Below are 14,892 nucleotides of genomic sequence, written 5' to 3' on the forward strand. Positions count from 1 at the left end.
GAGACTTGGATCCAGCACGCCCTGGAGCCGCGGAGCCGTGAAGCCTTAGAGCCTTGGAGCCTTGGAGACCCGCGTGATGTGACTGCTCTGTGGAGACCTCCCAACGCTCCCTGGTGAGGCGCAGGCCGAAGCAACTGGCTAGTACTCGGGAGCTGGTGTGTGAGTCCGAACCCGTGTGACCTTGGCCGCCATCTAGTTTTAAGAACACGTTCTTATAAGGGCTAATTTCCCCGTGCCGCCATCTAGTTTTAAGAATACGTTCTTATAAGTTTTCTGGGCGTTTGAACGGTCCTCTCCCAGGATTGCATTTTGATTCACTCCGCAGCCCCTTCTTTGCGCAGCGTCTGGGGTGCAGTGACCTCGTTTTCCTAACCGCTGCCTCGGCCTCGCATCAGACACCGACCTAGAACACCTGGACGTTGAGGATGCTTTCAGTTTCTGAAGTGTTCTCTTGAGAGCCTGGGAAAGTGGCAGATCCTGACTTTCAAAACCGGCCTGAAGCACATGGTCTCCTCGAGAGGGTCTCTATCACCTTGTTTTCGCTAAAAATAGAAACTGATGTTTTGAGTTTTATTACCCAAAGTGACCTAAATGGTAGTCAAACGTTTTCGTGAAAGAACAGGTCACAACGTTTAGCATCACTGATTTTTCCTCTTCTGGTTTCTGATGGCCACGTTTCTTTGCTCAGTTTTTTACTTTGGGTAATTAAATTTATTATTTCTGACGATTCTATGTACATTGTGTATTTTTTAAACTTACCTTTGTTTTTCTAAAATTTAAGCCAAATCTCCCACCAGTCGCAATACTAAGTTCTACCAGAAAAAATATCAAGTTTTGTCTATTCTATCAAATATTTACTGAGTAGGAAATTCAAAGAGCTTTAGCAAGAATCCATGATGATTAAACATCTGGCAGTGGAAGTTGGGGGAAAGGAAATAGACTGTAGAAACTACAGTCTATTAGAAACTACACCGGAATATTGAAGAAGGCAGATAATGAAAAGTATTCATGATCTATTTTTTTCTTTTGAAATACCTAGAACATTTTTGTTACCGATTCAGAATTTATTTTTTTTGCATTTTATTTAGGCTTTTCAATTACAATTTGCATTCACTACCATTCTGCACCAGTTTCAGTTGTACAGCAAAGTGGCAGAAAACCATGCACTCCACAGATGCTCCCCTCCCTGCCCCAGCCACCTACCTGGCCCCACACTCCATTATCTCAATAGTACTGACTATGAGAAGAATGCATTCTTAATGGCCTTAAATTTGTGGGCCAATAAATAAATGTAGATCAAAGATAAACTTGGTAAAAATATGTTATTGAATTATTAATTCACCCCCAACCCTCCAATTATACTCTGACTTGTAGCCTTAACTTGCTTTAACACCAGTACTTTACTCATCTTTCTTCCTACCACTATTCAAGGCATTTGTTTCCTGAGTGTCTTATTCTTGTGCTGTTCTCCGTTCTTCATTCTGTCTGCTTATGCCTCTACCCTTACTTCAAGATAACAGGACCAAAAACCAATGATTCTGTAAAAATCTCACCCCCTCCAGACAAAATTATTTCAATTTCCCCTCGACAGCACAACACCTTGTCCATATCATTTTATTTATGCGCTTTCTTCAATTAAATTTTAACTAGTATGGGATTAAGAGCTTTTTCTTATACCATTATTCATTTCCAGATTTTGTGTATTATAGTGTGCAGTGAATGTTGTGGATCCTACTACTGATGAGAAAACACATGTACAAGAGTATGCAAATACTGTTGTCATTATTATCCCCACAAGATGTCCACAAACTCAACAAAATAGACCTTTAAGATAAAAGGAAAGGAAATTTTTATGGAAGAGTGACAAACATAATGATCTTGTGGCTGTGGGAATAACATAGCAGTATACTAAAAAAGACTGCCCCGAGTATTGTATTGGCTACGACATGTTTTCTTTTTGAGTGGGATACCTATCAGATTGCATGAACCTTGTAAACAATTGAGCCACATAATTCCAACCCACATTTCCATAGTTACCAGGTCCAACTATTAAATACGCATCTACGGGGAAGATGTTGCTCTCTCAGTTTCTGTATCTAGGAAATAGCAAACAAGCCATGATGCCTGGTTGTCATGGTGGCAACCTAAATCCCCATACCTCATTATTAGATTCTTAGACAAATCGCATGGGAATATGTCGATCATGGAAGTCGTAGATTGAGATTTAACAGGTTGCCTGGCAGGACAAAATGGAGAGTGAACCAAAATTTTGACAGTATTTAATGCAGAGAAAGAGAATCAGATCTGCTACCCAAAATACCAATCTACAATATAACCTTCTGCTGGTGAACAATGGGTTCTGTTTGTGTTGATTTTGTACTTGACTTATTTAATGGGTTTCTTATGGTTTTTTTAGCCAAAATTAAGAGCAAGATTTCTAAATTGTAGGGGCAATGTATTCCTGATATCTAATCAGTACATTATTTTGTATGATTATAAATACCTTGAAAATTCCATTGTCATTTTAAAAACTATTACTGTTAAACTCCGTTATTAATTGTGTTTAAACATTTGCCATTTCTACAGGCTAAAAATAAAGTGCCAAGAGAATGATGTGATTTCTACAGTCAGGGTTTAAATTAGGTGTAATTTCAAGTTGGTACTTTTTTCTAGAACAGGGCAAAACATATAAAGAAGCACAGTCTTGACTGAGTAAATAGAAAAAGAATTCCACAGTGTTAACAATAGAATCCCAAACTACCATTTCAAATGTGGCTGAGATTGTTTGTTATTTAACTGCCTAGGGAAATGATTGTTCAATGATGGGTGGAGGGTTGAAGAAGAGAATGACCTTTGAAAGTAGTTTTAGTTTGGTTTTTATGACTACTACTAATGTTGTTGTTGTCTTATTACATTTAAAAGAATTCAAAACATTATATTCTTTCTTTGCATTTCTCCAAACAGAAAAATTATTCAAGGAGATTAATAATCAAAGACTACCTTGACAAATTTGATGTCTAAAAAGTCAACTAACCAATAAGAGTATATGAAGTGCCTAGCCTCTTGCTTAGCCAGAACCCCAACTTTGCAGCTGAACAGAAAAAGGTAAAGAAATCAACATTTATTCTGAGAGACCAAAAAAAAGTATCAAATAGGAGATAATATTTGTTTCACTTTTAAACTACGTGGTGCAAACGATAGAGTAATATAGAGGAATTATTGAGGGCTGGAATTACCTGGTATCTTCACGAGGAAAAGATGGGGAGAATTGTTTAACTGTAGTGGCAGAGGGAAATAAGCCTGAATAGGTTTTAATAAATACAAAATTATTAGCTTACCTAAGATACAATGCAAAGACTCAAAAAGAGACTTGACTCTATTTGTGTGTTCTTTCTCTGCTCAGTAAGGAAGATAGACTTTAAAGTAGTAAAGGTGAAACAATGTAGAAAGAGAAGTGAAACTTGAGATAAGTGAGAAGATAGTAAGCAAACACCTATCTGTTTCCAATAAGTTCATGTGTTCCAGGCACAAATTACATCCCACAGCTGTTTACAGGTAACCTAAGACCCATTGCTATGAAGTTCAAAGAAACTATAAAAAATGAAAAAGATGATAGATCACCTGCTTTAAAAAATTGTTTAGAAGGTAGACATTAAAAGCTTTAAAACAGAAAAGTAAAATTCCAGAGTACATAGTTAAATATATTTTATGAACACTTATAGGAGTTTCATTTTATTTTTCAATGAAAATGGAAATTGTACAGTCTTGATATAAATTAATTTCAGCAAAGCATTTATTCTTCTATGATATTTGTGGGTGGGACATTAAAATAAGGGCTTGATATAGTTGCAATTAGGTAAAGTCAAAGTTAGTTGGATCATTGTAGCCAAACTTTTGTTTATAATTTTTCACCAGTTTTATATGTGAGGCCATAATGATCATTGTGGTCAAATCAGAGGATGAATAAAACCTATATAGCCTAGAAAGTATGGCTGAAGTCAGAATCAGGAAACAAAATTATACTAACAATTTAAACTCTGAGCTAAAATATAAGAATAAAATTTAGTAGAAATGTATAAAAATCCCTACATTTATTCAAATTGAAAAAAAACCTGCAGAACTCCAAATTGGATAGATTCTGGTTTAGCCATGTGAAAAACATCCAGAGGTCCTAGTGTCTGCCGAGATCAATGTGAGTTAATAATATAGTAGGTAGCTTGCAGTGATGCCTCTAACACTTTTCATTGAAAACCCGTGCCCACCATCACCCGCCCTTTCATTTGGGGGATCCCCTGGTCCGTATTTCCCATAGACTTCGCTAGTCCTCGACAGTCGGAATAGGCAGAATAATGACCCTGGTCCACTCAAAGATGTCTGCGTCCTGATCCCAGGAACCTGTGAATATGTCACCTTACGTGGAAAAAGGGGATGAAGTTTGCTAATCAGCTGACGTTTAAATAGGGAGATTATCCTGGATTATCTAGGTGGGCCCAGTGTAATCCCAAGGGTCCTTAAAAGCAGAAGAGGGAGGCAAAAGAGAAAGTGAGAGTGATGCTGTGTTCTCACTCCACCCATCATTGGGTTCTCACTCAACCCATCATTGCTGGCAACGAAGGTGGAGGAAGGGATGTAGGTGGCCTCCAGACAGTGGAACAAAAGAGGAAACCTTCTCTCCTAGAGCCTGGAGAAACAAATGCAACCCTGCCACACCTTGACTTTGTCCTAGAGAGAACTGTGTGTTGGACTTCTAACCTGCTGAACTGTATGTAATACAAGAAAAGTGTGTTGTTTTAAGTCGCTAAGATTGTGGTCATTTTTTAAGAGCAGCAACAGAAAAATAATACAGCTTTTACCACTTGTGTTCATTCTCTGCAAAGGAGCTGCTGTTATTTAGCATCTCAATGTCCTTTATTTTCTTGTCTCCCAGTAGGTTAGCAACATTATGCCATAGAAGGGACAATGAACTATTACTTAAAAATTATGGGTTCAGAAATTTAATAGCTGATGAGGCTGTGTAATCACTCATGCATCATTAGCCTCTATAATCACTAATTTTCTAATTTGCGAAATTGGATTTTAAAATACCTGCCCTCTTTGACTCTCTGTGTTGCTTCGCAGTTTTGAGATGAGGTGTGCGAAATAATAAAAGCCAACTATTAAGGACATAATATGTGCTACACATTGTTCTGTGTGCTTTACAGGTAGTCTTTTATTTTATCTCTACAATGACAATGTGAGCCATGTACTATTGTTCCTTCATTGAGGTGGAGAGAAATTAAGTACACTAAATACTACAAAGCACCAGAGGTCACAAAGAGATTACAGTCCTGTAGGGAATGGATATACAATATATAAAAAAGGTTACTAATAATTTTCCTGAAAATGTTTTTTCATTTAAGCTTTATTGATAGTAACTTTCGATAGTTGTTCCTTGCACATTTCCGTGACAATGAAACTCTCCATTAATCTAGCCATTCGTTCTGTCAGTAATATTTGTGGAGTGCCTATTAGACAGCTGGCGCTAACGTAGGTTTACAGTTGTTCATATGGAAAACAATACAATAATCAATAAATAATTCAAGAATAAACTTTCGTATTCTTACGACTGTAAACTTACTTTTGCCCCACCCTGTATGTCAGCTACTATCCTAAGCATTAGGAATTAAAGAGTAACTAAAACAGACAGGGCACCAGCTGTTAAGTTTAGACTGCAATGAGGGCTATAGATAAAAATGGGAAGTGACAATGGACTGTGGTGAGTAGCATACTGGGCATTGGTGTTGGCAGGAAGACATAAGTGATTCATCTAATACAGACCTGAGAGTTCAAGGAATATTGTCCAGAGGAAGTCACATCTATATTAAGATCTGAAGGCTAAGTAGGAGTTATGTAAAGAGGAAGTTGAGTGTATTATAGTAGAACACTGTTACCTTCAGGATTTCAGCCTCTTCCTCATTTACACCTGTCACCTAGCTCTGAAAACATAATAGGCCCTGACTGGGTAGCTCATTTGGTTAGAGCATCCTACCCAGATCTCCGCCCCCCCCATCCCTCCCTTTCTCTCTCTCTCTCTCTCATAAGTGTTAAAAAGGTAAATAAATCCTGCTTTAAGGTTCATTCCAAAATGTAATATGATGTTAAGTCCCTGATGTGAAATTTTCGACTATTTCATATTTAATGAGTTCTTTGCCTATAATCCATTTTTATATGACCCCACATTTTCATAATCCAATCATAAGACAGTGTTGTCTTAGATTACTTTATTTCCAGGCCTAGTTAACATGGCCTACTTTTATTACCTAATTATGATATAAGTGGTAAGTGAAAAAATAAAGAGGTAATACTTTCTATAATTTCATTCCCGTGGTACCGCTCTTGTACCACTAGATGGCACTTGTATACCTGAGAGACAAAAATGCTGTTTTCATTTAGGTCATGACCCTGAGAATTCATTCCCCAAACCAGAATTTACGTGATCCTGGTTCTTAAATTTAAGCTTAAAAAATGAGCCCAAAGTCTTCCTTTCCTTTTGTATATGTAAGACAGTAAGAAATTTAAAAATAAATTACCTGTACATACCTGCCCATCCTGTACTAAGTCTCCCCACCCATGCTTTATTTTCACTTTCTAATAATACTATCATTCTAACATCTAAGCTGGTAAGTTGGACTACTTGTTCCCTGTTTATGCTTTCTACCCTCTGTCTTCTTATTTAAGCGCATGCTTTTCCTTCAACCTGGAAGACCCACCCCCTCTCCTCTAGGACTCACCCCCATATAACATTTAGAACTCCCTCTCAGTCTTCAAGACAAATTTCAACTTACATCTTTTCCATAAAATTTTTTCTCTTACTGCCAAAAAGTGCCTTCTTCCTATTTCCTTTTCAATCTTTGAACAAGCTTAGTATTCTGTTTAATAATGTATGTATTGTAGCATGCATTATTCTAAATCTGTGTGCACCTCTATGGCACATAAAGACTTTCTGCCTTGTGATTTTATATGAACACTTCTTAATCTCTGTACTAAGTAATGTTTGTCTTGAGTGCAGAGCCTATCTTAGTCATCTTTATATTTCCTAAAATATTTAGCAGCATATTATTCACTGGGTTGATTTGAATGGTAATGTGCATAAGAACATTGCCAAACTCTAAGAATAAAAAAATGAGATGATGATTCTTAGTGATAAGGTCTTGGATAATTTGGATTAACATTAAAACAGCAAAACTACGGAACCAAAATCATCTTTCTACCTAGACATGATATTCATGGCATAAGACTTCCCACCTCCTCCAAACTTACAGAAACAATGAATATAGCATTCCTATTTTAATGTATAAATCTGATCTCAAGATTGAGAAAGCAAATCTTCAGATAGCAGACATGAAGAAGAAATTCAAAGTAGTGAGGGCCAGAAGTTTAGATTTTTTAACCCCATGTAGGACCAAAAAATGTGGCCCTAAAGCCACTTAGGGAGGAGCTAAAACTGGAATTCCTGGATAAGTTAGAACTCTAAAGAGGTTTTCTACTTGAAGGTTAATGAAGTTTCACTCTTATCTTTTACACAGTAGTAGGTTGGGTGGAGGTGGAAAGTAACATTCACTGAAGATGAACTCTCAAAATTTACATACCACACAAAGGAACATCTACCACAAGGAAGAGCTGGCAGATATATCAAACTGAAAAATATTTGTACCCAATAACTTCAGTTAATTAAACAACCTGAAATGACTACAAAAAAGTTAAAAATATAAAAGAAAAAATTGCTTCTGGCCAAGATGGAGGCATAGGTAGACACACTGTACTTCCTTGAACAACCAAAAGAAGGACAACGACAATTTAAAAACAAAAAACAACCAGAACTGATGAAATCGAACTGTATGGAAGTTCTACAACCAATGAGTTAAAGAAGAAACTTTCATCCAGACTGGTAGGAGGGGTGGAGACAGGCAGCAGAGCAGAGAGGACTAGAGGAGAGGCGGCAGCGGTGGACCGAGTGAGGCTGTGGATTGTGGAGTGGGGCGCACAGGCTGCAGCTGGCTGGCAAGGCTGCAGCTAGCAGACCTGGCGAGGCAGTGGCTGGTGGAGCAAGTGGTCCCACATTCACGCACAGATAAACCAGTAGAAACAACTGGGGAGCGGGAAGGACTGCGCAACCTGGGGTCCCAGCGCGGTGCAATAAAGCCTCAAACCACTGATTGAAAACACCTGTGGGTGCTGAGGCAGCAGTGGGAGAAACTTCCAGCCTCACAGGAGAGTTTGTTGGAGAGACCCATAGGGTCCTAGAATGTACACAAACCCACCTACATAGGGATCAGCACCAGAAGGGCCCACTTTGCTTGTGAAAAGCAAGGGAAGTGACTGAAATCTGGCAGAGATCTGAGCAAGCACCATTGTTCCCTTTTGTACCCCTCCCCCACATGCAGTGTCACAACCCAGTGATGTGGGTTGCCCCACCCTGGTGAACACCTAAGGCTCCGCTCCTCACTATGTAACAGGCATGTCAAGACAAAAAAAACATGGCCCAAATGAAAGAATAGATCAACCTCCAGAAAAAATACAATTAAGCAATGAAGAGATAGCCAACCTATTAGATGCACAGTTCAAAATACTGGTTTTGAAGGATGCTCACAGAATTGGTTGATTTTGGTCGCAATTAGATAGAAAAATGAAGGCTATGCTAAGTGAAATAAGGAAAATGTACAGGGAACCAATAATGCCAAAAAGGGAACTGGGTCTCAAATCAATGGTGTGGATTGATTTGAGAAGGAAGGAAGAAAGAAACATCCAACCAGAAAAGAATGAAGAAACAAGAATTCAGAAAAAATGAGGAGAGGCTTAGGAACCTCCAGAACATCTTTAAACATTCCAATATCTGAATTATAGGGGTACCAGAAGGAGAAGAAGAAGAGCAACATGTGGGAAAGTTATTTGGACAAATAACAAAAGTTATTTGAACAAATAAAGAACTCCCTCAATCTGGCAAAGGAAATAGACATCCAGGAAGTCCAGGAAGCTCAGAGTCCCAAAGAAGGTGGACCCAAGGAGGAACACACCAAGGCACATCATAATTACAGTACCCAATATTAAAATTAAGGAGAGAATCCTAGAAGCAGCAAGAGAAAAAGAGTCAGTTACCTACAAAGGAGTTCCCATGAGACTGTCAGCTGATTTCTCAAAAGAGACCTTACAGGCAAGAAGGGGCTGGAAAGAAGTATTCCAGGTCATGAAAGGCAAGGACCTACATCCAAGATTACTCTATCCACAAAGCTATGTTCCATTCTACATTTAGAATGGAAAGGCAGATAAAGTGCTTCTCAGATAAGGTCAAGTTAAAGGAGTTCATCATCACCAAGCCCTCATTATATGAAATGTTAAAGGGACTTATCTAAGAAAAAGAAGATAAAAAATACCAATGGTTAAAATGACAACAAACTCACAGTTATTAACAACCACACCTAAAACAAAAACAAAAGCAAACTAAGCAAACAACTAGAACAGGACCAGGACCAGAGAAATAGAGATCACATGGGAGGTTATCAACAGGGGAGTGGGAGGGAGGGAGAGGGGGGAAAAGTACAAAGAATAAGTAGCATAGATGGTAGGTAGAAAATAGACAGGGGAGGGCAAGAATAGTATGGGAAATGTAGAAGCTAAAGAACTTATGGCACATGGACATGATAAAGGTGAGGAATGTGATTGGGAGGGGGTGTGCAGGGGGTGTGGATGGGAGTGAAGGTGGAGGAAATGGGACAACTGTAATAGCATAATCAATAAAATATATTTTAAAAAAGAAAATATAAAAAATAAAATGAAAGCACCAGATTAGATGAAAATATAAATATCTGGAAAAGAATAGGACTTTATAGATTCGTTAATTTTTTAAAATTTTTATTTATTGATTTTTAGGGAGAAAGGGGGGAGAGAGAGAGAGAAACATCAATTTGTCGTTGCACGTATTTATGCACTCGTTGGTTGATCCTTGTATGTGCCCTGACTGCGAATCAAATGTACAACTTTGCTATATTGGACAGTGCTCTAACCAACTGAGCTACTTGGCCAGGGCTAATTTTTTAAACAAATATTTATTGAACACTTACAAAATTCTAGCACTATTTTAGATACTGGAAATAAAATGGTAAAAATATACAAATTGAGCTTATATTTTATTTTTTAAAAAGAACCATCTCACCCTGGCTGGTGTAGCTCAGTGGATTGAGCGCAAGCCTGTGAACCAAAGGATCGCAGTTCGATTCCCAGTCAGGGCACATGCCTGGGTTGCAGGCCAGTTCCCAACAGGGGATGCATGAGAGGCAACCATACACTGATATTTCTCTCCCTCTCTCCTTCCCTTCCCCTCTAAAGATAAATAAATAAAATCTTAAAATAAAAAAGAGGAACTACCTCAAGGAACAAGTTAAACAGATGGACTAGAAATATCAAGAGAGATGATTATTAAATCAGAAAATGAATCCAAGGAAATCACAGCACAGAGGACTTTTTTAAATGGAGATTATAAAAGCAAAGTTAAGTGAAGTGGAAGAAAATAAGAAGGTCCAACATACATCTAATGGAAATTCCAATGAGAGAGAAAAGGGGTAATGAAGGGAGGCACTATTCAAAGAGAAAATGGAAGAGAATTCCTCAGAAACAAAAACACAGCCGTGGAATAATATGAGTCCTCCACAGGATATATTTTTAAAAAGAAACTTATGTCTGGATACTTCTAATTAAACCCGAAGGAAAAAAGACGAGGAGTAAACTACAATAGCAAAGAAGAAGAAGAAAAGGAGGAAGGAAGGGAAGAGAGAGAGAGAGAGAAATAACACCTACATAGTATGTACATTGACAAAAGAAATCCCACTGGTAAAAATAAAATTGAGCCCTGGCTGGTGTAACTCAGTGGATTGAGTGCGGGCCTGCGAACCACACAATCGCGGTTCAATTCCCAGTCAGGGCACATGCCTGGGTTGCAGGCCAGTTCCCAGCAGGGGACTCACGAGAGGCAACCATACATTAATATTTCTCTCCTTCTCTCCTTCCCTTCCCCTTAAAGATAAATAAATAAAATATTTAAAAATTAATTAATTAATTAAAAATAAAATTGAAATGAAAAAATTTCAGTGCTAAGTAAATTAGTACTCGCCCTCAAAATTTTGTAGACACACACATACACTGTTTCAACTGCACCATTTGAGAGTAAGTTGCATACTCCATATTCCTTTACCCCTAAATACTGTGGTGTGTATTGTCTAAGAACCGACATAGTCTCCTGCACATACATAATTATTAATTTGTTTTCTCTCAGTTTTTCTTTTAAGAGGGACAATATCTACTTTTTTGTCGGTCCCTACAAGTACTATTTTATCCCCAGGGGCTAGAATAGTACCCATCATGTATAGACCAGGAGTAGACAAACTTTTTCTGTAAAGGTTTAGAGATAGGCATTATAGGTTTTGTAGGCCAAGAGGCAAAATCTGGGATTTTATATAGATACGTAGGTAAAGAGCAAAATCAAATTTTTGTAACTTTTAAAATTAATGTAGTTCACAATATAATAGTAGCAAATGAATGTGATTTTTTGTAATACTACAGAGCTGGATTAGGGAGGAGGCAAAGGAAGGCAGCAATGGTTTGGCCAAAATTAGGTCAGTGAAGCAGAGACAATTCTTTGGGAGAGGAAATAACCCAGGGAACAAAGCAGAGAGCAAGGGTCACTGGTAGCCCCACCCACACCTCCAGTCCTGATGCGGCTCTCAAGTGCTTTGCGAGCTCAAAGAACTAAGGCGATTTCAGAATACTTTCAGTTGGTGGGAGTCCGGTCAGGACAGATCTAGGGAAGAGTCAAAATGTGTAGGTGAGTAGGGAGGAGGCAAAGGCCAAGAAGGCTGAACCTGGCCTCTGGAGTGACTACGCAGCTCTGCTGTTGTAACAGGGAAGCAGCCGTAGAAAGTATGTAAACCAATTAGCATGGCTGTTCCAATCCGACTTTACTTGTGGTCACTAAAGTTGAATTTTGTACCATGTTTACATGCCACAAAATATTTTTTGTTCACTAAAAATGCAAACATCATTCTTAGTGGACCAGACAGAGACAAAAGTTGGGCTGGATTTGGCCCTGTAATGGATACTCAGATGGAAGGAAGTGTTAAAGGAAAAAAAAAAACTTCAGTGGTGCAATCATGATTCATATACAAATACAAAATGAAGATCATCTGTATTCCTCTGAACGAAATTCATTTGCCTTTATAGAGACGAGAATCATCTGCGTTATCCCAGCTCTTCTGCAATTTACAGAATTGTAAAGCAATTAAAAGACAACAGGAGGCCCTGGACCCTACCTTCACAGCTCCGTCAGGGAAACGAAGACCATTTGCCAGTTAAAAAAATCAAGCATGGTGAAATCTTTAAAACGTGTACTTATTCCAAAGTGTTGAATGTGTACCTTCAGCTCCTCGATAGGGAACAAACTATAACTTAATGGTATGGGGGTCACAGAAATGTTATATTCCAGCTCCTCCATCACAAGAATGCTGCTTATAACCTCAAAGACTTTGTGGAGAATCAGGGGCAATAAAGTAGCTTTCGAAAATTGTAGATTCAAATCACAGTTCTAACACATAATGGCTATTTGTTCTTGGGGAAATAAATGAACATCTCTCAGTCTCAGTAACTTCACCCTTTAAATGTAAATAATAATAGTAACTATTTCACAGGGTGGTTAAGAGAATTTAATGATGTAATACAAGTGACCTGGGTAGCATACAGCCTGGTGCAGAGTAATCTTGCAATATAGTTATCATTTTTTTCTTTTAGATCAGGGGTTAATAACTTAATTTGTCTAAAACACGTTGTCTTGAACAGTCTTGATAAAGCTGTGACTTACTATTTTATGGCACGTTGGTATGCTATTAGAGGTTTCCTCTTTTGGCAGAATCCCCAAAACACTCACTCTCTAGCTCCTGGTCAAAGTGTAGTGGAATGTAGCTTACCCAGGCTGCCTTCTATGAGAGGTACACCTGTCAACAGAAAGATGAGAAACACCACCTGATTTTCAATAGGAATCAAAGTTAGACATGTTAGAATCAAAGTTAGAATCTTTGCGTTAGACATGAGTCTTTTCTAAAAGTCTCCATTGAAACTATGGGAACCTTATTTTCCAGCGTGACTTCAATTGTACTTGATCCCAATATAAGGAAACATCATTCTTCTATAAGACTTAAATAAACTGGCGTTTCCTACTACAAGGGGCACGGAGGAAAACTTAGATTTGAACTGAATTTCATTCCAAGTAAATTATACACACCTAATTACACGTTTTTCTGTTCAGTTTAAAGAGCATTAGACGTGTGAGAAGTTAGACTTGCTATACCTGCTGAACAGAATGAGCAGTGCTGAAATGGCTTTTTTAGAACCACCAATGTTTTGTTTTTCTGAAACAGAACGTTGTTTCTATATGAAGAACTGGTGTTCTTATTCCATAGCCTACCCACTCATCAGCCTGCTCAAATTATCATTCCAATTCCTCAACTCAGTGGTTTGTTGGGTTTTTTTTTCTCTATTTATGGCGATTGAAAACCAACACAGATGCTATAAAAATAACCTTAAGATGCAAACTCCAAGCCCATAAGAACAATTTCCTGGGCTAAGGGCATTTATGGCTGGGTTTTCTGCAAAACAAATGTTCATTAAGATTAACTTCTGAAATATCCTTAGTTTGACATTGGATTGTCCTCTTCTGTCATGAGGTCAGCACAGGCGAATTTAATTTTCTCTTTTCTGTTTTCGATGATCGGCTCTGCAGGGACCTCTTCCGTGGAAACCCAACCGGCTTTCAGAGGACAGAATTGCCCTTGAAAATGCTAAAATGGGGGGAAACAGCTTGAGAATGCTGTGAGGCGAGACAGACTGACGTGAAAGATATTTTCATTCCCACTCCCTGGGTGCCAACTCAGGGCAAAGTTGGGAAACCAGTGCACGATGTGCTGTAAAGTAATACTGAATGGAGCAGGTGAGTGAAGAGTGGAGTGAGAATGGAAAAGTGAGTCAGACATGAAGTCACAACCCTGAATTTATCCTCAAGGCAATTGTCAGTGGCAATAATGGGCAAATTTCTTTCACTATTTAATGGTACATTAACTTATGCTGTAAATATTGGCATTCTCCAGAGCACAGCCTAATGTTCTCAGTACAGAAGTAGATAGGGAGTGGAATTTAGTTCTTAATTTCATTCTGTTTCTTCAGTCACTGGTTTCTGTTGTGGGCTGAAGGAGAGAAAATCACTCTACACCAACAGGTAACAGTGTAGGGTGCACAGGGGGAAAAGGGCGGTCTGCTGCCACAGCTTTATTTAAAAGCATGATAAAAGAAATTACTGCAGGAGCATATACTTTGGTTCTATAGCAATTTTTCTGTGTTACTGTTTTGTAACAAAAATGACGATCTTTTTTTGCAAAATAGGTGAGGGTTTTAGATTGAAAAGGACCTATATCATAGGTCTTTGAGTATTGGTCCTAGAAATAAATGGCCCTAAAAGCACCTCAAGTCTTAGTTCTTAGCTTTTCTTTCCTACAAATATAAAAGTGGAGACAATAAAATGATGGAAAGTTTTAAATTTTTTTCTTGTGTGTTTGTTGGCTTTGTTTTGGGATTCCTGAGTGGACATTTTTATCTCTATGAAATATTACTGACACTGGGAATTTCAAAATATAGTGGTACATCCATGAAAGAATTCCATGGAAGCTAAGTCTAATCTGATGAAATAAAATGTTAAAAGAACAAGCTTCAAAAAACTTTAAGAGGATAGATAGATAGATAGGTAGATAGATAGATAGATAGATAGATAGATCTGTATCAAAAAATAAAATTTAAAAAAGTTTCAGATACGCATGTAAG

The 14,892-nt window shown here is 38.1% G+C and overlaps 1 long non-coding RNA gene across 2 annotated transcripts; it reads left to right on the forward strand.

The window, feature by feature from the left end:
* Nucleotides 1-14,629, forward strand: LOC119003721 (uncharacterized). Of its 2 annotated transcripts, none has more exons than XR_005070011.1 (3): nt 1-113; nt 2,965-3,105; nt 13,802-14,629. It is a non-coding gene; the product is annotated as an uncharacterized LOC119003721 (long non-coding RNA). The 2 variants fall into 2 exon arrangements; XR_005070012.1 differs by lacking the exon at nt 13,802-14,629 and adding an exon at nt 4,931-5,165.
* The last annotated feature ends 263 nt before the right edge of the window (nt 14,630-14,892 follow it).

The sequence above is a fragment of the Sturnira hondurensis genome, unplaced genomic scaffold (assembly GCF_014824575.4).
Source record: "Sturnira hondurensis isolate 20B ecotype Veracruz unplaced genomic scaffold, ASM1482457v3 Scaffold0018728, whole genome shotgun sequence".
In the NCBI taxonomy this organism is placed as follows: Eukaryota; Metazoa; Chordata; class Mammalia; order Chiroptera; family Phyllostomidae; genus Sturnira; species Sturnira hondurensis.